This window comes from Pelobates fuscus, chromosome 10 (genome assembly GCF_036172605.1).
Source record: "Pelobates fuscus isolate aPelFus1 chromosome 10, aPelFus1.pri, whole genome shotgun sequence".
Classification (NCBI taxonomy): Eukaryota; Metazoa; Chordata; class Amphibia; order Anura; family Pelobatidae; genus Pelobates; species Pelobates fuscus.
Window position 1 is genome coordinate 16,859,050 of NC_086326.1, and position 9,497 is coordinate 16,868,546.

Sequence of the window (9,497 nt, forward strand, 5' to 3'; positions counted from 1 at the left end):
AGCCCGGTGCTGGATTGAAGTAAGTAACTGAAAGGGTTTTATCCACTTCAGCGCCACGGGAGGGGGACCCTGAGGGTGGGGGCACCCTCAGGGCACCATAGTGTCAGGAAAACCGCTTTGTTTTCCTGACACTATAGTGATCCTTTAAGGTAGGTTACAAGTCCCTCCAGGCAGATACACAGAACCAATGCTGAGCTCACAATCCGTGTTTTGTCTGAATTCATATGTTAAGAAATGTGTAATTTACGGTAATATATAGAACTTTTAGAACAGCGAGGGCCAAAAGATGTATTCCCAGCTGTGATAAAACTGCAACTATGGGATTGCTTTACTAAACTCTGAATTGTAGTGAAATTAAAACTAAATTGCAAAAGCTAGACCTGAATGGCTGAACTGGAAAAATTACCCAAATCACCTATAGTTACAGCTCGGCTATTTTAGCCTACATTTTGCTATTCTGCCTTTGAATACAAATTAGTTTAATAAATACATCTCCTGTAAGTAACATTGCTGTAAAAGTGCTCTGTGATTTCACGTATTCATTTTTTGTTTTTAGTAACCGCTATCCAGAAAGCCCAAATTTAAACCTAGTTGGGAAATGGTTAAATGAAAAGCCTTTTGTAATGCATTTCATGCGAACGATGGAAACTCCATTTTGCTAACGAGAGTCCATTTCATGAATAAGGGCCAGTCACATATAAAATGCTGTATTTTAAAATGGGACAAGAGTCAAATAATGATTGCTGAAATAGCGATGTTCGAGTTTTGTTTTCGCTGATTTTCATACGACATTTTTTACATAAATTCAGTGATTTTGGTATTTAAGACCATCCTTTATGCTGATTATTAGACCCAGTTAGGTTAATAAATATTGGGAAGATATGAGTGTTTTGTACAATGCTCAGAACTCAGATTTCTGGTTTTACTTGGGATGGGTCGTATTGTATGGTCGTGGTCTGGCTTTATTTTATTCTCCACCCAGAACAAACCTACCGTGACTGGATTTACACCATACCTTCCAATTCAGCTATCCGTTCCAGCTCTCAGCAGGCTGTTTAAAAAAAACAAAGACTTACCTCCCAAGTGTCACTATTTAGGAGGGACAGTCCCTTTTTCGGGCAGAAATCCCTCTGTCCCTCTTTTCTATCCTAATGTCCCTCTCCCATGTCCCAGCAATAATACTCCCAGTAATGTGTCTGAGTGTATAACAGAGCTCCACAACAATAATACTCCCAGTAATGTGTCTGAGTGTGTAACGGAGCTCCACAGCAATAATACTCCCAGTAATGTGTCCGAGTGTGTAACGGAGCTCCATGGTAATAATACTCCCAGTAATGTGTCTGAGTGTATAGCAGAGCCCCACAGCAATAACACTCCCAGTAATGTGTCTGAGTGTATAGCAGAGCCCCACAGCAATAATACTCCCAGTAATGTGTCTGAGTGTATAACAGAGCTCCACAGTAATAATACTCCCAGTAATGTGTTTGAGTGTATCACAGAGATCCACAGTAATAATACTCCCAGTAATGTGTGTGAGTGTATAACAGAGCTCCACAGCAATAATACTCCCAGTAATGTGCCTGAGTGTATAACAGAGCTCCACAGCAATAATACTCCCAGTAATGTGTCTGAGTGTTTAACAGAGCTCCACAGCAATAATACTCCCAGTAATGTGTCTGAGTGTATAACAGAGCTCCACAGCAATAATACTCCCAGTAATGTGTCTGAGTGTAAAACAGAGCTCCACAGCAATAATACTCCCAGTAATGTGTCTGAGTGTATAACAGAGCTCCACAGCAATAATACTCCCAGTAATGTGTGAGTGTATAACAGGGCTCCACAGCAATAATACTCCCAGTAATGTGTCTGAGTGTATAACAGAGCTCCACAGCAATAATACTCCCAGTAATGTATCTGAGTGTATAACAGAGCTCCTCAGCAATAATACTCCCAGTAATGTGTCTGAGTGTATAACAGAGCTCCACAGTAATAATACTCCCAGTAATGTGTATAACAGAGCTCCACAGCAATAATACTCCCAGTAATGTGTCTTTAATCTACAATAAATGTGTTTAGAAATCAGTCTGTAAATAAGACACATTGTTCTTGTTATAAACTACATTTTAGTTTATAAATTATTATTAGTAAGTCGCCTAAAATCTCTGAGAACGGCCACTGGCCACACCCCTTGAATTAAACTGCCACTTGTTGTCCATTTGAAATGTTGGGACAGACATTGTGAACAAAGGGCAAGTCGGATATTCCAATTTTGGGCCAAACTAACGGAATTTAAAGGATTCTCCAACTTGGGTGTTTTTCTAGATCAGCTATTTTGCTCTAAACTTTGAAAATATTTTATAATTCTTCACAATTCCTATCTCTTAAATCGTGACTTGCTTAATCGGTTGATTTAAAAAATGGTGTGCTCACTAAACTCTGTATCATAGCAAACTGAAATTTAGATGGCAAACTACAATAGCCGAGCTGTAACTGGATCCAAGTAGGAGAATTGTTCTAGATCAGCTAATTCTTGTCCTCCATATTTCAATCACTAGGATTCGACCTTTACTGAATGTACATATTGATTTGCGGCAAAGCAAAAACTGTAAAAGCTAAAAAAAAAAATTTAAAAAGCTGGAACGTTTTCCAATTAAGCTTCCATCACAGATATTTTGGCTTTTCATTTTCCATTTGAGCTAACTACATAAACAAATGTAGAATATGCAACAGACGCCAAAACCACCATTTCCTAAAGCCGCATTTAAAATAAAATCTTTGCAAAACAGGATGAAGTGGTACTTATAAATCATATGGCTGCGTCCACGTCCACATATTATTACTTCAAACCAATGGGATTATATGAACTGGGATTTTTATTTTTATAGATTTTTAAACACAAGATGGTTTACTCAATAACACATCACATTTTAGTGAGCAGAAAACAAAATTGCAAAATGTGGACAAAAATAGGTGATCTTACGGAAATATTCCGTAACTTGGTAGCCAAAATATTGTATCCAATTTAGTACAATTTGGTGTTTAGTGAATTCACCCCGTTCGGTTACCTGTGATAACATAATCTCACTCAAGGACTTTCAGTCTGTACAGTTTCCTATATCTCAGCTGAAAAGTGTGACTTTTACAACTGAGTAATAAAAGATAAAAGGAGTGTGCCCTGATCTTAATAATTTAACAACCGTATCTAACCCAGGCATCTGCCAAGGGTATACCTACAATAAAGTCGCCTTGTTGTACTTTGCAACACAAGGTTCTTCTTTGTAAGTAAAGTCACTCTGGCTCAGCTTTCGAAGTACATTGCTGGCGGCGAATCATTGATTTTTCTTATTCCTGAGAATTATTCTGAGCCGGAAAATTTGTCAAATTGACAAGGTAACTGCAACTTTTTATCCAATATAGTAGAATTGGGAAAACAGCTCAGATGGATGATTTTTCCAATTCGGTAATATTGGCCAAATCCCTGCAATTTCCTTGTATACTGTCTACAATTCTTTTTAGTTAATAACCTTCCCCGTTGAGACCCTGTAGTGTACTCCCTAGTTCCCTACAACCATTGAATGCTTTAATTTTCCCAGCAGGTGTGTTGCTGACTGGCAAACCAAAACCAAGACTATTTTCCTGCTTATAGGTGACATCTGTTAATCTAGAATAATTTACAGTTTTCACAAGGATTAAGTTAGAATCCACTGATCACCATAAACATGAACAGTCGTATTGTTTGGAACTGCAAAATGCTTAACACTTTTGGGGTAGATTAAAAATAAATAAATAAAATTAACATTCTCGTATGACAGTCAATTGACATGGTGGGGAGGGGGGCTTGGGGGAGGGGCGGTTCAAGCCTAGGGTTATTTACAAAAGTAGGAATTAAAAATAATTTTCAAATTCAAAGTAATAACATCCAAAATCCAAAAACAATGCGATTTTGAAATTGACTTCAAATTCCTAAAATGTTCAATGTACAAAGGCTAACTGGAATTTATTTATTTATATATTTTTTTAATATAAATTCAAAATCCAGGAGCTAATACGGGCACACGCGTGTGTATGGCGGTATGAAAGGAATGTCCGAATGCGTACGTGCTTATCAGCCCTTTCTTGGCAGATAACGGAGTACGTAAGCATTCCCAGAGCAAAATAAATGACTATGTCTCCTTCACCAGGAGGTCCTGATGAGTTGGTAAGTGTGTAAAACACTAGCTTCACTGTATCCAACAAACAAAATAATACAAGGTTTGTAATTTAAACAGCACAGTGTGGAAGACACAAAAAAAACAAATGGCAAAATGTAGGCCACAAATTTGTGGATTTGGAAAATAAATACTTAGCCATCGTTACAGCTGGACTAGTTGAGCCTAAATGTCACAATTTGCTGAGAGAAAACCAAAAACATACAGCGGCGTTTACAGAACTGTGGGAACAAAGAACTCTCTGCAAGAGTTTCCAATTAAGATGTAATTAATAGAAATCTATTCAAATCCTTCTTGTACAACTGTGCTAAAAGATCTCGCTTTCCTGATAACATTCTGAAGAATTTAGTTTAAACCAGAGAGGATTCCACCCAAGTATAAACCGTGGAAGGTTAGACTATCTAACACACAAGCTGGCCAGTTTAGTCACAGCTTGCCACGTTTGACCTAAATTTGGCATTCACAAAGTGAAATATCTACATGACTAGAGAATTCTATGAAAACCTATATAATGATTCCCAACAATTCTTTTTAAGCAGGAATTCCTGAACTTTTAGAGCAAATAGTATGCTATACCTGCCAATATTTTAGTGAAATATCTGCTTTTTCTTTGGATTGCTCTTTGGAAATCCTGTAAAACAGATCTAGAGCTGTACGAGAACAAGGACCATTAAATTATACCTTCACGTTAAACCGTGACCAGGCCTAACCCTTAATTTGGGACCCAAAATTATATGTCCGCCTAACACCTTTTAATATGTGCGAAAATTTAAATCCTATGTTTTGAACCCCAGACAGCCACCCCCCAATAAATTGGTTACTTCAGCAGTTCTACTGTCCCAATGGAGATCTCGTGACACTAATGTCCATGTTCTGCAAGATTCTTTTAATATATAATATTACATTTGAAGAATGAGTCACTGAGATCATGTTACCATTGAAGAATGGACCCCAAACTAACCGCCATGTACATTTATACCAGGTAAATCTCAAACATGGCTGATAATGGCTACGGGCCACATACTGGAGAAATTACAGTTATTACAATTAAAGCTCTAACCCTGTAAATTTTAACGGGACACTTGAGGGGACTTATATGCATATGTCATGATCTGAAAAATCGAGGCTGATAACGCAGGTTTTGTAAGAAAATAAGCTACAGTTCAATATAAGTGGATTTTTTTTTCAGTTAATCTATTTCGGACTATGTCTTCCAAATGACTACAACTCATTAAGGGAAATTTACTAAAATGTGAATTGTCAGGAATTCAAAGTGAATTTTTAGGACATATTATCTAAACTGTAGATAATCTCTGCTCTGTTTTTAGTTTGTCTGTATTGGCCTCAAATTTGAAATTCATTCTGAATTCCCAACTATTTCATTAACAGACCCTGGAGAGCCAAGTTAGGTACTAAAACCAAATGATCATTTCTATTGAACATAATATTGTGCGTCATTTATTGCAGGATATATTCACTATGTCTAATCGCTTCCTATAAATGTGCTTTGTGAGGTCACAGGTTGGATGCATTCTACCAAAACTGATTTATGAAATGTAAACGACTCTCATAGGATGGCGATAAGAGGATTTAGAATTAATTTTGGCAAATGGGGCAATTATCACTCTTTTATGGTGCCAACAACCTATGGTGCATTGGATGCAGTAAGCTTTGCGCCATTTATTTATGGTGGCCTGAATATTTTTTTTTTTTTAAATAAAAAACTAGGCTAAGATAGCCACATTTTGAAACAAATTAGAGGAATTTTCTGGCTAGTTTTCCACATGGAATTTCCAATGTTAGACCAAAGTTGATTAAAGTGTGTGTGCGTGTGTCTATATATAATGAATGCATAATTATATATATAAATATATAAAAAACACAACAACAACATTTCTTCAACTGTTTGAATCAACAATGCAAACCACATTAAAACGCAGTACCTATTGTTAGTCTTTGCTGTAAAGCCCTTTGAAGTCACAGTGACCATATTGTGGGATCTCTTTATGTACAGTCTTTGTGATGAGATGCTTCAGTTATGCTATTATTACAAAAAAATATAAATAAATGTCTACACTGAGTATTGAAAAGTACTTTACAACAGAACAAACAACCACCAGAGCTTGTGCCTTTAGGAGATAAATATAAGTAACAGTAATATGTATTAACATACAGTGTGTGTGTGTGTATATCACACTGTATTATATGTGTCCTGTGCATTTGTTATACACTATATAATTTCAACACATTTCAATTGTGTGTATTTTACTAAACATTATTTTACCATCTCATGAAAAGGACAATGTGAACACACACAAAACTAACACACACACACACACACACACACACACACAAAAACAAAAACAAAAAACAAACACACACATCCCTTTAAATGTGATGCTAACATAATGTGTAGTAAAATATGTACAACTGAAAATATGTTGAAATACAGTGTTTTTAGTTATTTTTCTTAACAAAGTCAGAGGGGTGGCTGGGAGGGTAGATAGGACGTGGAGGATACATTTGTGTAGGAGATGTCTGGGCAGAGTAACGAGTTTTAAAATGTATTTAACTCCTTACACACCACACTGATTCTGAGACGGATGGAGAGTCTGTCGTTCAGCAGTGAGTGAATGAGTTAAAAGGGACTTGCACGTCTGATAATGTAAGGGTTAAAATAAGCCAATAGATAAACTTACAGCATGAGTTACAATAAGCATATTAGGTAAACAAAGCATATTAAGGTGGAATAACGTAACTGGAGGTTAGCACAGGAGGAAATGGTTAACAGGTACTCACAGGACAGTCCTGTATTATAGCAGGTTCAGAGGGAGCATGGTACTCCGGCAGGAGAGGGTTAACCCTTGCAGTGCTGGGCAATCAGATCTGTTTAGTAGATAATTCAGCTTCCAGAACAGGTGTGGTGGTTAACCCTTTCAGTGCTGTTTAGTAGATCATCCAGACTCCAGACCAGGTGTAGTGGTTAACCCTTGCAGCGCTGGGCAATCAGTGCTGTTTAGTAGATTATTCAGGATCCAGCCCGCCAGCCAGCCCAGGTCTGGTGTGAGTGGTAGCTTTCACTATCTGCTCCCTTAGCTTGGCCCTGGGAGGGAGGTGGAGATGAAGGATGTAACACGGGGCTGGGTTTCCTATCGGCTTAAAGCATTTACTTTGAGAGAGGTTGGAGGAGGGTCTGCTGCCTCCCAGCTCACACATGGTTAATAATTTGTGGGTTTGGTGCATGGCTGCCCCCTCTCCCCCCTGCCTGTACTCACTGTGTTCCTGGCTCTGGGTGCATTCCTGGGGGCAGACTCATTATGTGGGTTTTAAAGACTTTATGCTCACATTTGTTGGGGTGACAGAGCTGCTTTCAATGTAACTTTAATGTAAGGGGGGGAGTATTTGGGGGTCTCACTGCCTGGGGACCCCTAAAACCTACAGAGCACTGAGTGATATACTATACAAGGCAAGTAAGAGTTTGGTTTATCATAGCCCCCACCCCACCCCTCCCCACCCCACCTAAAAAGTACAGAGACCTGTGAAATAAACCCCCCAAAGACGACAACAACAAATTAACAAAAAGAAAAAACAAAGAAACAAAATCTACAGAGCACTGAGTCATATACTTGACAAGGCAAGTCAGAATCCGTTTTTATATAGCTCCCACCTTCCCTCTGCCCCTAAATAGTACAGAGAACTGTGAAATAACCCCCCCAAAGGCGACAATAACAAACTAACAAAATAAAACCGTGTGAAATGCTATCCCAGGCAAGTCAGAATCTGAATAGGCTCATTGCCTGGAGACCAGCTATGCAGAGCAATGAATTTAGGGGGGCACTGCCTGGCAACCAGCTAAAACGTGGGGTGCATTGTGTGATAAACTATGCTAGGCAAGGCAGATTATTTATTTGGTCTCAATATTTGGGGACTCATGAAAGCAGTGATAATTTACCTCATATTTATCAGGCCCCTAAATCTCCCCATTATAAATGTGTTGATATGATACCTATGGAGACCCCTTTAAACACTGGGGAGACTCGAAGAAATTTAGCGACATCAGAAAATACATTGAATTGTTTTATTAACTGGCTTTGGACTCCTGTCTGTCCACACCGCACAGGGGTAGTGCAGTGAGAATTTCAAAGCAAATTTCACATTTATAGTCACAAAATGGCAAACTGGAAGGTTGACTACGTGGGTTTAACATTTCGAAATTCAATTAAAATTCGTGGCAATTCACAGTCTAGTACAAAACCCTGACAAGCGACCAACATTTAAGGGTTCGTTCTCTACACGCTGTGAATAAACGCCTTATCTTTGGCGCAGCATCCCACAAGGTTTTATTTATTTTGCATTAATTTTACAGACTTGTGTTTATTGGATTCATTTAAATAACTTTTTGAAATTTCTGGTGGGCTCGATGCGTTACACAAATCTTGTGCATTAAGAGTATTATTATTTAATATTTAATGAGAGCCAGCATATTCTGCAGAGCAGAACTAAGCAAATCAAACAAGTTCCCATGACAATAAACAAGGTGAGGAGGAAGCAGAGCAGATATTACTCCCAAGGTAAAGAGCAACATATCTAACATAAAGTGTACTGAGGGGCGCATGTGATTAAACAAACCGTATATAGCATTACCATGTGGGATTTGCAAGGTTATTCACTAAGGTGATAATTGATGGTAATTTAAACAGGCACTATAGTCACCAGAACCACTACAGCTTAATGTGGTGGGTGTGGTGTCAACAGCCTGTCCCTGCAGGCTTTTCTATGAGAGATTTAGGGCAATTCTTGGTTCCAGCCTTCCCCCCCTCCGCCCCCCGGGTGTGTGACAAGTTAGTGTGGGGACAGGGACAATGGTTGCTACTTCTCACGTCTCTACTTACCTTTTAAGACTCTCTCTCTCTCTCACTCACAATCAGACAGAGTTATTTACTAAAGTGAGAATTTAAAGTGAATTCAATGTGAATTTCACGCGTAAGGTCAAAATTGCAAAACCGAAAACAGAACTGATTTGGATACTTTTTCAAATTCAGCTGTTTGGCCTAAATTCTAAAACTCACTTTGAATTCCTGGCAATTGTAGAATTGTTACTTCAGTAAATATCACTGTGAGAGTAATCTTGCCTCGAATAATTCCCTTGTCACTGCATACAGTGAATGGATGTTATAAAAGAAGGGGGTGTTGAGGAGTGAATGGGGAAACTGGTCGCAGTGTCTAAAAATCTCTGTCGACCACCATCACTGGTAGTAAGAGTTTACTTTCATCGAGAAGAGATTGGTG

The 9,497-nt window shown here is 38.4% G+C and overlaps 1 protein-coding gene across 1 annotated transcript in view; it reads right to left on the minus strand.

The window, feature by feature from the left end:
* Nucleotides 1-7,328, minus strand: part of LOC134575653 (prominin-1-A-like) — a 125,055-nt gene extending 117,727 nt beyond the window's left edge. Inside the window, exon 1 of the mRNA XM_063435001.1 lies at nucleotides 7,008-7,328. The gene's annotated coding sequence lies outside the window, so the exon portion shown is untranslated. The remainder of the gene's footprint in view (nucleotides 1-7,007) is intronic.
* Nucleotides 7,329-9,497: the final 2,169 nt, after the last annotated feature.